The 13,014-nt window shown below is 36.9% G+C and overlaps 1 protein-coding gene across 2 annotated transcripts in view; it reads left to right on the top strand.

The window, feature by feature from the left end:
• Positions 1 to 13,014, top strand: part of LOC144321940 (uncharacterized) — a 194,682-nt gene that overhangs the window by 76,294 nt on the left and 105,374 nt on the right. The window lies entirely within an intron of this gene.

Genomic DNA, 13,014 nt, shown 5'->3' on the forward strand with positions numbered 1-13,014 from the left:
TTAATCTGTTGATAATATATTTTCCTTGGACACTAGAAAATTTAAGGGAACAGCTATAATTCTGCCTTAATTGCAAGATACAGTAGTGTTGTCAAATGAAAGAAAAATACAGTCAATAATATTCCTGTGTAATAATAGTGATCACTTAGAAAAATGAAAAAGTGGTCCAAGAAAATAATATACTTTTACAGCTTATACATATATAGTATTATGGCTTAATATTAATATTCATGAGAAGTTTTGTGATCTACATAAAGAGCACGAAAAATGCTAAAAGACATAATATAAACCTGAATAAATACAGATATATAATATATTCCTGTTTGGTAGAAAGTCTTAAATATTTTTAAATGAATAATTATTCCTTTGTTAATTTAGGAATTTAGTGTATTTCAAAATAAAATCCCTCAAATATTCTGAAATATTGGTAACAGGGATTTTTTTTTAGGCTCTCATTTGTGTAGAGTTTGAGAGAAGGAAAGAAAGGAGAAATTCTAAGTCTGCTTGCCAATCACAGGTTTTAAAATAAGAATGCAAAAGTAAATCTTTGTACTTGCTAGCTTGTGTTGACTGCAAAAATATTTTTGTTCCTAGTGTTACACTGAAAGTTTTCACATCTGTGACATACATAAAAAGTGAAAAATTTTTTTTGTATGGCAGTCTGAAGATAGTTGACAAGGTTTTTTATGGCAGAAAAGAAAAGGAAAACAAAAACAAACAAAAAGTCACACACAAAAAACTTATAAGCTCTCTCCGGGGCTGAAGGAATCAATAATGTGGCATACTTGTGACCTACATCCCATTTTCCAGGATGTACTGTTACACACCAGGTGAAAATCTCTGGCGAATGCTCTGGACCACCCTTGCCTGTCTTATGAAAATGACAGAATTTGTGGGAATAGATATATCATGAGTAATTAATATGGAGGACACAAAAAGAACTCTTGGAGTTATAGCTTATATCCCACCTGAATCACCCTCACATCATTTTCTACCTCTGGGGAAAATTAGACAAAATAGAATCAAGGGAGGAGAAAGAACCAACAGTTAGGAATTATCTATGTCATGGGAATGACATTTTTAATTAAAAAAAAAAACATTTAAGTTATTTATAAACTTGTCTTACTTTCTTACTAGTAATAAAATCCTTCAGCGCTAGATCCATGAGGTAAATCCGTGTTGGTCACATATGCTACATTATTAAATAAATGATAAAGATAAAGGAAGGTCGGGTAAGAGAAGAAAAAATATGGGAGAGAAAAAATTAAAAACACTGAATAAGAGATAGGAAAGGGAACAAATGTAGTATGTCCCTGTAGACATGTCCCTGTCTTATTACAAAGTTATGTTAAGATTGATCAACAGGAAACGTGAATTCTATTTATTGACACATCTCCTCTTATTTAGCAGACAGCTCCTAGTCACATGGTAGCAACACAATAGTTACTCTATAAAAGGAGGTGTAGAGAACACAGGGAAAATAAATGGGGTAATTTGGGACTCATTTGTTGTAAGAGCTGTCCATTTTGTGATATGTAAGCCTACATCATGACTGAAATACAAGCTCAGAAATAGGTAGTTCACGTGCTTTGAAACCTGCTCTAAGTTATTGGTGGAGCAGCTACCTTCAATACTCCTTCAAGTCAATAGATACATTATGGATGAGTCCTTAGGTTTTTCTAGTGAAGCTGTCCCTGTCATTTTGTATCAATTCTCTGTTACTTAGCTCCTGCAGTGAATCCATACTAGCCAATATCAGTTTGATTTCAAAAGAGCTGATGGAGAACACACCAAGGGCTCTCACATATAAAAGGATAGAAGGCAACTTTGTTCTTGGCTGATAATGATTTTTTTTGAAGAAAAGTAGGGGGAACTTGAATATAGTATATAATTGTGGGTTTACTTTTTTTCTCTTTGCCCTCTTTCTGAATTAGAACATTTAACTCATTACCAGCTGTTGTTTTTTCTTTTATACCAAATATTTGATGTTCAGCATGGGTATATGAGTGGTGATGACTAGGTGAAAATTACTAGTCGATATTTACTAGTGGGGAGAACCAAATAGTGAGTTTGAGAGTATAGAGTGGCAAATATGTAAAAATGTACTTAATGTGATTTTACATTGATTCTCGGATCAAAGATTCTTTACCTTTGTGAGTTTTGTGCGAATTCATCTCAGATGTTGTATAGTACACTTCCTTAATACAGTCATGGACTCAAGCATGTGTTTAAAAGATGCAAATAAAATACATAGATGTGGCAGTCCTGGGGCCTTGGAGAAGCTTAATGATAGTCTCGTATTTGGTATATGAATATTTGATTCATCTTTCAGTAGCTGAATCTTAACAATATTTTCCTCTTCTGTTTTGAATCATGATGTAAAGACATAATTATGACCAAATAGATCTAGAGAACTCGAATCAGGAAGCTTGGGTTTATGAACTCTGCAAAATGGCTCACTCTTGGTGATCTAATATCATGTAAACATTCATCATTAGTATAAATGTAATCCTAAAAGATGTCTATACTTCCTTTGTATGCTAAATATCTTTATTTTGTATAGAATTAGGATGCATTTGCTCCATCAGAGCTTTTCTACCTAATTTGGGAGGAGGATATTGGCAGAATCCCACTGAAGTATCAAGGAAATAATACAAAAAAGATACAGTGATATCAGCCAGATAAGTGGAAATATTGAAAACGGAATTGGCACATTCTAGGCATCAAGGCTGTACATTTTGCATAGGAAGAAATACTGTAGTGAGCATAGTCAGTGAACATCAATATGGTGATGAGTAATAAGCCCAGTTTGTGCAGCCTTGGTTTATAGGGGTGGTACTGAGCCACCTTCAACAAGGCTTGTACTTAGAGCTGTTTGGGATGAAAGTGATGATTGTTTTGAGCTGATGTGCTTGAACTTCATTAGGGGCAACAGCTTGCCTTTGAGCAACAGATTTTTGTCTCTAATTGAATCAAACTGGCCTGAACTGGCTTGTTCCAACAGACTGACCCTGCCGGCCCTGATCTGTGTGTGTATCTACTCCGTAGGTAGCAGTGCAAAATAAAGTATGATCACTTTATGTGCTCATTTTTTTTCCTTTTATTCACTCTCAGAAATCAAGTTTTTATTTCAATTAGTTAATATACAGTGTAATATTAGTTTCAGGAGGACAGTATCTTGACACAACAATTTTAGATGGCATATCCTAACTAAAGTCTAGCTTATGTTGTGGAAACTGTTTGTTATTTAAAAGCAAGGGGTTCAATCCTACTGGTGGAATAATAGCCATTTAGGCAGCTTAGAAATTGGTATTCACTCAGCCTCCTGCTACACCCATCCCCTGTCTCCTGTGAATTGACTATACACTTGTGCCGTAAGGACAGAGACTGAAGTGTCAAGATATTATCCATGACTTCCATATCATGATTTTATTTTTTTTTCAAAGACTTTATTTATTCATGAGAGACACAGAGAGAGAGGCAGAGACATGGACAGAGGGAAAAGCACACTGTCTGCAGGAAGCCCAATGTGGGACTTGATCCCAGGGCCCTGAGATCACGACCTGAGCCAAAGGCGGACACTTGATCACTGAGCCACCCAGGTGCCCCCCATATCATGATTTTAATGTGGTTATGTTAAGACTTCGGGTGCCTAAGTGGTTATGTTAGACTTGGTTTTGAATCCCAGTATCATCATGCTATTTTGAGAAAATGAGTGGAATCCCGTGGGTCTGAGTTTCATCATCAATAAAACAAGAATACTAATAAAAAGAGTATAGATAAAACAAGAATACTGAGATTTATCATACAACATTGTTGTGAAGATTAACTGATAATCTGATTCAGAGTAAGTGCCAAAAGTTTTAGCACATGTATTCCTTCACCCCACGAGATTAATTAAATACCTCTTTTCCAAGCTTTGAGCCCCAAATGCAGTTATCATGGTGAACAACACATAGAGTATTTGTTATTTCCTCAAATTTTCATTCTGGTTCCTTTCACCCAGTTCCTCCATCTTTCTTTTCCCTTCTCTATTCTTCTGTGTTAATCATCTGTTTGAGACCAATGAGAAAACTGTTCAGAAATATTTCCCTCAGAAAGTAAGTCAAGGAATTGAAAGCAAAGGATTTGATAAAACACTACTTCTGGTTAACCTGGTTTGGGTACTAAATTATTGGCACCCACCACTTAATGCCAGGATTTACAACCTCCCTAAATGTATTTCTGCACCTTTGTCAACATAGACTAAGTATCATTACTTTTGTGAATTTCCTGACTGGTACAAGCTAAGATAAAACAATTGCAAAAAAATTAAAAAAAATTAAAAAAATAAAAAAACTCTTGTGGAATACTAGGTAAAATGTGACACAGGGTGTATTTTACACTTTGTTGTGTTAAATGTATTAATAACTAAGAATAATACTACAAAACCATTGCACATACTTATTGTGCTAAAGACTTTTATCCCGTCACTTTCAGTTGCTCTTACATATCAATTTATTAAATTCCTAGACCAACCATATGAGGTAAATAATTATTAGTTTGATAGATCACAGGTAAGAAAAATGAGACACACTATAGGTTACTTCTCCAAGTCCCAGATCTTTTAAGTGATAAGACCAGGATTCAACCATAGGTTATAGGACCTTCAAAAGGCCATTTGCTTTTCTGGTAAGGAAGGTTCAAGAAAAGCCATAAGCAAAAAAATAAAATAAATAAAAAATAATAAAAATAAATAAATAAATAAATAAATAAATAAATAAATTAAATAAATAAATTAAATAAATAAATTAAATAAAAGCCATAGGCAATGGTACAATCAGTTATTGCATTCCATACTCTATGTACATACCCACACCTTTCAAGACAATCCTGTTTAGATATGAAATTGTATAAAGGTTGTAATTTTCACTTCAATTTAGTTTAGGAGATTGGGTAACTCCTGGCCCATCCTAAAGTCTCTGTAGTTTCTTTTTGAAAAGTCTTAATTTGGGCTTTTTCTTTTGGGTATGATTCTAATTAACTGTTCTCCTCAATCCCCCAGCATGTTAATTTGCTGTTGCTGCTATAACAGGCTACCATAAATTTAATGGCTTAAAATAATACCCATTTATTATCTTATGGTTCTGAAGGTCGGAAGTCCAATGTAAGTCTTCAGCCAGGCTAAAAATTGAAGTGTGGCATGCTGCATCCCTTCTGAAGGTTCCAGGAAATAATCCATACTCTTGCCTTTCTCAGCTTCTTCTGGAGGCTTCCAGAATTCTGTGACTCATGGCTTTTTCTGTCATCCACAAAGCCAGCAATGCAGCCTACTCTCATTCTTCTCCCTGATTCTGGCCCTCCTGACTCCCTTTTATAAGGACTTCTGCGAATAACTTGGCCCACTTGGATAATCTAGGATAATCTCCTTGTCTCGCGATCCTTGATTTAATCACATCTGAAAAGTCTTTTGGCTATGTCGGGTAACCCATTCCCTGATTCTGGGGATCAGAAAGTTAACATCTTTGGGACTACACTCAGCTTACCAGACCCAGTGTTCTGACCTGTTTAATCTGATATTTCAGTTATGATGTGATTGTTTTTAAGCAAAGCTCATTGAATGCAAAGAGGCCTTCAGTGATTCCAGCAACCGCTTTATCCCCAGTCACTTGTTCCTCAGCTAATCTTGCTGACTGAGGTCTCTTTTGTAATTAAGACCATTCTGGTTAGAAACACCAGGGGTTATATTAAAAAATTCTTTCGCTCTATGAGAAGTGTTCATTATATAGGCCAAATCTATAAAAACTTTATTAGTCTTTTTTTTTTCCAGTTTTACATAGAATGATAAATCTGATACACACTCAACTCATTACATCTGAGGGCTGTAGTTCCTTTAAGTCATGACACACTCAGATGTTACAGAATTCATATTTTTTATAAAACTTAAACTTGGGCCTTCGAACTTCCCATGAAAGGCTGATTTCAGATGAAGTCAAAACTAAAACTGGTCCTTTGAACTGGGCACTCTGTGTGACAAAAATATGACAAATATCCAATTTCATTCTCAAAGCAGTGATCTGAGTAATTTAAATTCCAACTACCTCTGTGACCCTATTTCCTACCTACCGCCCTCACTGTTTCCCTGAGCAGCAGCTGCCCTGGCCTCCTTATGATACTTCACATACATCAATCATGTTCTCTGTGTAGGGTCTTTGTACTTGCTGTACCCCAGAAGTCATAGAGTTTCTTCCTTTTACTCAAGTCTGTTCAAATACCATATGTGCATGAAGGATTTTGTGACAATTTTGTCCGTAGTAGTCCTCAATACTCACTTTGCTCTCACGCCACTTTATTCTTTGAATGCTTGTTAATAGGGTCATTGCATACTCTTATAAAATTTCTTCAGTCTCTGTATCCTCCATGAATATTCCAGAACATCAGAGATTCAGCAAATCTGGAATGTGGCATGAGATTCTCTCACTGGTTTCTTTTTTAAAAAAGATTTTATTTATTTATTCATGAGAGACATAGAGAGGCACAGACACAGGCAGAGGGAGACACAGGCTCCTCAAGGGGACCATGATGCAGGACTTGATCCCAAGACCCTGGGATCCCGCCCTGAGCTCAAGACAGACACTCAACCCCTGAGCCACCCAGGCATCCCTCTCTCATCAGTTTCAAAACTAACACATGGCACAAGAGAATCATCCAAGAGGTATTTAACAGATGAAAAAAGAGAGAGAGATGTAACAAGGCTAAGCAATATTTTCAAGATCACGAAAATTCTCGATACCTGTCCAATTTCTTATGTCCTTGCTGTTTCCCAAATGTAGTTTAGTTTTATTGCTTCAGTCTACTTTTTGATGTATGAGTACCTCCTAATCATACATAAACAAAAATGCACATAGAGAAATGAGTGAAAAATCTCTCATACGCTTTTATACCTTTTTTTCTGGTGTATAAAATAAAAATAAGAGCTGTACTTCTTGGTAATAATTACATCCACCTTGTGCCTCTCTGTTCAGTGTTACTATCTGGCCTCTGCCATACCAAGATCCTCTTATCCCCCTTGATAATAGGGGTCCCATTTGTACAGCAGCATCTCCTTTAGTCAAACTCTGTACAGAGAAACAAACCCCCCCAAAGGAAATTATTTATTATGGCTTTAATGGAGGGAGTGTTTTGGGATGGAGAACAGTCAGGAGGTGGGGTCTTTAATCTCACATATTAAATGCGCTGTAATATCCCTATTTCCATAAGTCTTCTGTAGTTGCCATGAATACTTGTCTGAGTTTCAGTAGCTTCTCATTAACCTGAGATCATTAGGCAAGCTTCATGTATCTCCCCAAGCAGTGTATTAATGTGTCAGACTCTGAGATGACCTTCCTAAAACATTTCACTTCTTGGTCCTCTTCCTTTGTATAATCCCTTCTACATGAGTTTGGGAAGAAACTCTCATTTACTTCTAAGCAATGAATTATGTCTAATGTGATGGGACATCATTTCTCTTATGTTACAGACATTGTAACGCATCCAGGGGCACCTGGGTGGCTCATTCGGGCACCTGAATTCGTCTCAGGTCATGAGATCAAGCCCTGCTTTGGACTCCATGCTCAGCAGAGAGTCTGCTTGAGATTATCCTCCTCTCCCCCTGCCCCTCCCACACACTCTCTCTTACTTTTTCTATCTCTAAAATAAGTAAATCTTGGGGCACCTGGGTTGCTCAGTGGTTGACCATCTGCCTTTGGCTCAAGTCATGATCCCAGAGTCCTGGGATCAAGTCTCATATCAGACTCCCTGCGGGAAGCCTGCTTCTCCCTCTGCCTATGTTTCTGCCTCTCTCTCTCTCTCTGTCTCTCATGAATAATGAAAAAAAATATTTTTAAAAAGTAAAATAAAGTAAGTAAATCTTTTAGAAAATAAAGGAACATTATAACCCATCCAGCTAGGAGACTCTCACTTTCTCCCTTTCTGGCTCTAGATGAGGCAAGCAACATTAGGTTTTAGCTGCCCTCTGGGGGGCCACATGCCAAGAAACTGAGGGTAGCTGCAAGACAAAGTAAACAAAAAATTGAGGCCCTCAGTCCAGTATACCATAAGGAAGTGAATTCTGCCAACAGCCACATAAACTTGGAAGTAGAGCTTTCCCCAATCCAACCTTGAGATGAAACTGCAGCCCAAGTCAATATCAGATTGCAGCCTTCTGAGACTTGCAGCAGAGGAGCCAGTTAAGCCATGTCCAGACCCTTGACTCATATAAACTGGGATAATAAAAGTGGGGTCTTATAAACTATTAAGTTTGTGGCAGTTTGCTACACAGCACTAGTTAACTAGTTAATATTATTAAGCCCATGTATACATCCTGCTTCTGGAACACAATGCCCTATGTCCAAAAGAGTGCTCATATGTCCTTGACTTTTTCCTTCTGCAGACTTATAGCTCACACATCACCTAGCCCCATACCCTCCAAATCTACTCTTCATGAGTAGAGTACACACAAGTGAGCCAGTACACACAAGTCAAGTCTTAGAATTCTTCATGAATGAACGCTGTTTCTTCCTAGAGCAGGAAATACATTCTGTGCTTGAGTTGTGCTGTGTTTTTTCCCCACACAGGGAGGAAATGGAGGGAAAATGTTGCAGAGAACAAGTTTAATTTTGCATGCATGATATCTCTAGATAATAGGAGGCCACTTTTTTATAAATGAGTGCAGGAGCTGCTTCTACTAGAGCAGTGTGTATGGGGGAGTCAGATGTAAGGATTTAAGAATAGGAAGTCCATCTAAGTGAATACCAAGATCCCACTATTTTCTTGTGCATGAAGTCTCATATTTTGTCTCACTTGAGGTTTTGATATCCTTACAATTAAATCCCAAGGCCTTCCTGACTTTACACATGCTTTGGGTTGATAGTTGCTTGACCTAAGCCTGTCATTTTATTTCCTTAAGATTTTCAAAACATTAAAGTAGGTAACTACAGTGCTTATCCTTATCATTGACCCCATGATATCAGAATGCCACAGGTGCCACAGAGGTCAATGCTTCCCTCTTACCTGTGTGCCACCCCTGTGTGCTACCTCTTAAGAATGCTGAATCCTCAGAATGCCGTGGATGGATTACCCACCTTGCATCAATGACAGGGTTCTTAGCAATATCTCACTGGTAACTAATCCAGTTCTAGAATATCTTTCTAGGTGTTTGTTTTCTACTTTATTTGATACTTGCCTGGTATCAAACATCTTAGCTTGAATTCTCTCCGGGAAGCAGAATTGGAACAAAAGGGCTCACACAAAGCAATTTATTTTGACCAGCGATCCTAGAGAATGGAAGTCTGCAGAGACTGCAAAGGGACAGGAGGTTACTGAGTTAGTCATTACTGTAGACAACTAGGTTTGTTTCCTTTGGGACTTACTATGAAGTTATTTAATATGTATCTCAGAATTGTTCACCTGAAGAATGAAAGAGGTATGGATTCTTCCATGGGCTCCCATTACCAATCAGTAGAGGGTAGACCTATAGAGTAGTGTCTTTCCAACATTTATGAATTGCCCATGAAATCTGTGAAGGAAGCAGCCCAATAGGCATTGCACACCATGAAGGGAGAAACCGACAGGTAAAGGAAGTGGGAGAGGCCAAGATCACACCTGAGATGGGCTGACAGGGTGGAGCTGGGATTAACATTCTTCAGTCACACTGTTTCATTGTCAGAACTTTGTTGACATCCTTCTTTTGCCATCAGGTCATTGTGCATTGTTGTTGATAAAGAGGACTCTGGCCTGATATTTCCACCTTCTTTGTCACCCATTCTCCTGTCTAGATAATTTAAGAAGTCTGTCTTATCTTTGCATTTTAAGTTTCTTTACCTTTCCTGAAAGAGTGGGCCGTATTCATTTGTAATCTCTATTCTTTCTTTGTTTTGATTTTTTAAAAATAAATTTGAATTATTTTGTTAGTTCTGATGTGTTCTTCACTCTAGCAAACAAATTACCATGAAATTAAATTATTTTCTGTCTGCCTTATTTATTATCTTCTCCCAAATTGTTTTAATCTTGTATGATCATCTGCATTCACAGTAATTATATCAAGGTTTTCTTCTGTGATGCTTTATGGTTTATAGCCATGCCTGCTTTGTAAGTGGATTATTTATTTTACTTTTGGTTTTGAAAGTTCTTTATATATTCTTGATAATAGTCCTTTGTCAGACATGTGGTTTCCAAATACTTTGTCCCAGTCTTTAGGTTTTCTTTTTGTCTTCTTGCTTTTACAGAGCAGAAGATTTTTGATGAGATCTAGTTTGTCAGGTTTTTCCTTTTATGAACCATTTTGTATTGTAGGATTAAATAAATGTATATGCTTACAGATGAGTTTGTCCAATGGGAAAAGTTGACTGTTCAGGAGAGGGGATGACACATGGTGATTTCTGGGGAGGGAGGTGAGTTCAGATCCAGAACATGATTAGAGGGATCACCCACTGGCAGGTGAAATAAACCTGTGGAGAAATCAATATTAGGGAAGGCACATAGTTGCTAGCTGCAGGAGTAGACAAGTTGAGAGAATTGTAATCTTACAGCCATTATTTTCTTCAAATGAAAAAGCTTTTGTCTTGCCCTGAGAAAGATAAGAGTAGGTAGTTTCAGATAAAATACAGGCTTGACTTAAATGTGAGATAAGAACTCTGTGGAAGGATACTTGGGAAGCACAGAAGCTCCCAATGGGGCTTAGGCTAGAGTTCTCAAAATCTTTAACCAATAGACTTATTTTATTAGACTACTTTAGGAAATTAAAAAAAAAGTAATTTAAATGCCATAAGAGAGTCTTGGGCTTATCAAGTCTACCTAGACCCAAACACTCCTTTGTCGTATGTATTGTGCTCGTATAGTAGGGTTTGACATTCCAATTTGGGACCTTGAATATACTGTGACTTCGAAGACTGGCAGCAAGCAGGGCCTTTGACCTTAGCTAGTCTTTCATCTTGATGCCACTGTGAACTGCAGCGACAATCTAAAAAAAATAAGGTTTAGGTGTCTTGTTCAGACCCAGTTCTGACTGACTATGAAGATTGTGCTCTTTCTAATATTTCTATCTTACAGCTGTTGCCCATAGAAGGCATTGCTATTTTACTGGTTATTTTAAGTACAGTGCATTTGTGTTGAACAATTCAAGCTGTCATGTACATATTTTTGTCACCAAATTTGTTCACCATCAATAGGATGTATAGTCTTCATTATAAAATAGGGAACACATAATTTCATGGGCCAAGCAAGTGTCCACATTCTTCGTTATATCTAAACTGGTGCAAAAATAGCAAAGTAGCAGATGGGGATTTTTGTAGTCCTTGTGACTGAGGAATGAATCAAGAAAGCATTTGTCAAAAGCTCATAGTCTTTAATGGGAAGGAGATAAACAGGGAAGAACATAGTTTCAGTATTACGGAGTAGCTTTGAAAAATATAATTTTTTTCCAGAGCAGCAAATATCAATCGTAACGCCCTCAAAAAATATTTCAGGATGTTTGTTGCTCTTCTGAATTACATTTACAAAATTTCTTATTTTGGAATTGGAAGAGGTCAAGTCTTATTGAGAATGCATTGAATGTACTCACAAGCAACAACTGAGCATTGATTCGGCTTTTATAGACAAATAATTTCAAGTCAAGAATGTGAAACATATTTCCAACTTGCAGTGGACAATATCAGAATCAGAAGTTGTAGTGCATATTCTATAATCGAGTTTAACAGTAGGGAATTCTTAACATTGCCATGTGATGAATTATACAAAAGAGGTCACAAGGGTTCCAGCTTTAAGTTAGAATGTGAAGTTAATAGAATTTTAGCATCAGTATCATTCCTTACATACGCAACAATGCAGAATTTGTTTTATTTTTAAAGAAATAATTTATGTTTTTCATTTAATTTTATTTAAGATTTTATTTATTTATTTACTCATTCATTCATTCATTCATTCATGAGAGACAGAGAGAGAGAGAGGCAGAGACACAGGGAGAGGGAGAAGCAGGCTCCATGCAGGGAGCCTGATGTAAGACTCAATCCCAGGACCCTGAGATCATCTGCTGAGCTGAAGGCAGACGCTCAACCACTGAGCCACCCAGGTGTCCCTCGTTTTGTTTTTTAAGCTTAAAGACATACAGCGATGTTTATTTTTTCAGGACACACAGTGAAGTTATTTTAACTCCTTAAGCAATTTGTGAGCTAAATAGCTATTAAGTGCTCTTATCTCTTTTGCAGATGTGTAAGGAAAAACGTACTGGGAGAAATGTCTTGAGGTTACTTGGAAAACCTAAAACACCTATGATTTTGTCTCAGTGTGAATCGGAGTTTTCTACTCCCGTATCAGTAGCCAGTTGTGGAAAAAAGAAATTGTTGATTGCGTTAGAAAGCAACATTTTATTTTTTAATATAATGTGCTCAGTCATTTACAATAAGAGTACAGTAAGTGCTCTTGTTAAACTGAATAGTGTAGCAACAGTAGATGTTTTTGTTGTTTCCTTCTGGCACATATTCCCCTCTGTTTTTTCCTGCCCGTCAAAGTCCTACTGTTCATCATCCTTATGCAGACTTGCCCTTGCAGTCTCAGCCAGTACCTTTGATCATGCAACTCCTGTTGCTGAAGGAACCCAGCCATCCCTTCTAGTAAGACACAATCTATTTTCTGGTGCACATTGTGTATTTCTAAAACTAAGATACAATCTGTTAAACAGAGAGATCATGTCAGAATAAGAATGGAGGGGTTTTTGTTTTCATTTTCTCCTTGAACTAAAGTTATTCTACTAATACTGGAAGAGTTTCAGTTCTGTTCAGATTGGAGAGGGACCAGTGTATTTATTCGTTTCTTCACATATTTATTCTACAAATGTTTACTGAGCACCTATAATGAGATAAGCACCATTATAGTTCTTCAGGGTATTGAATTCTCCCTAGGACTTAATACATTATCTTGCATACTTTAGATTCTTAATGATCATTTAAATAATAAAAATAGATTTTATGAACTAATTATAATATTAAATTGCTTCCGAAG

The sequence above is a fragment of the Canis aureus genome, chromosome 10 (assembly GCF_053574225.1).
Source record: "Canis aureus isolate CA01 chromosome 10, VMU_Caureus_v.1.0, whole genome shotgun sequence".
Taxonomy (NCBI): domain Eukaryota; kingdom Metazoa; phylum Chordata; class Mammalia; order Carnivora; family Canidae; genus Canis; species Canis aureus.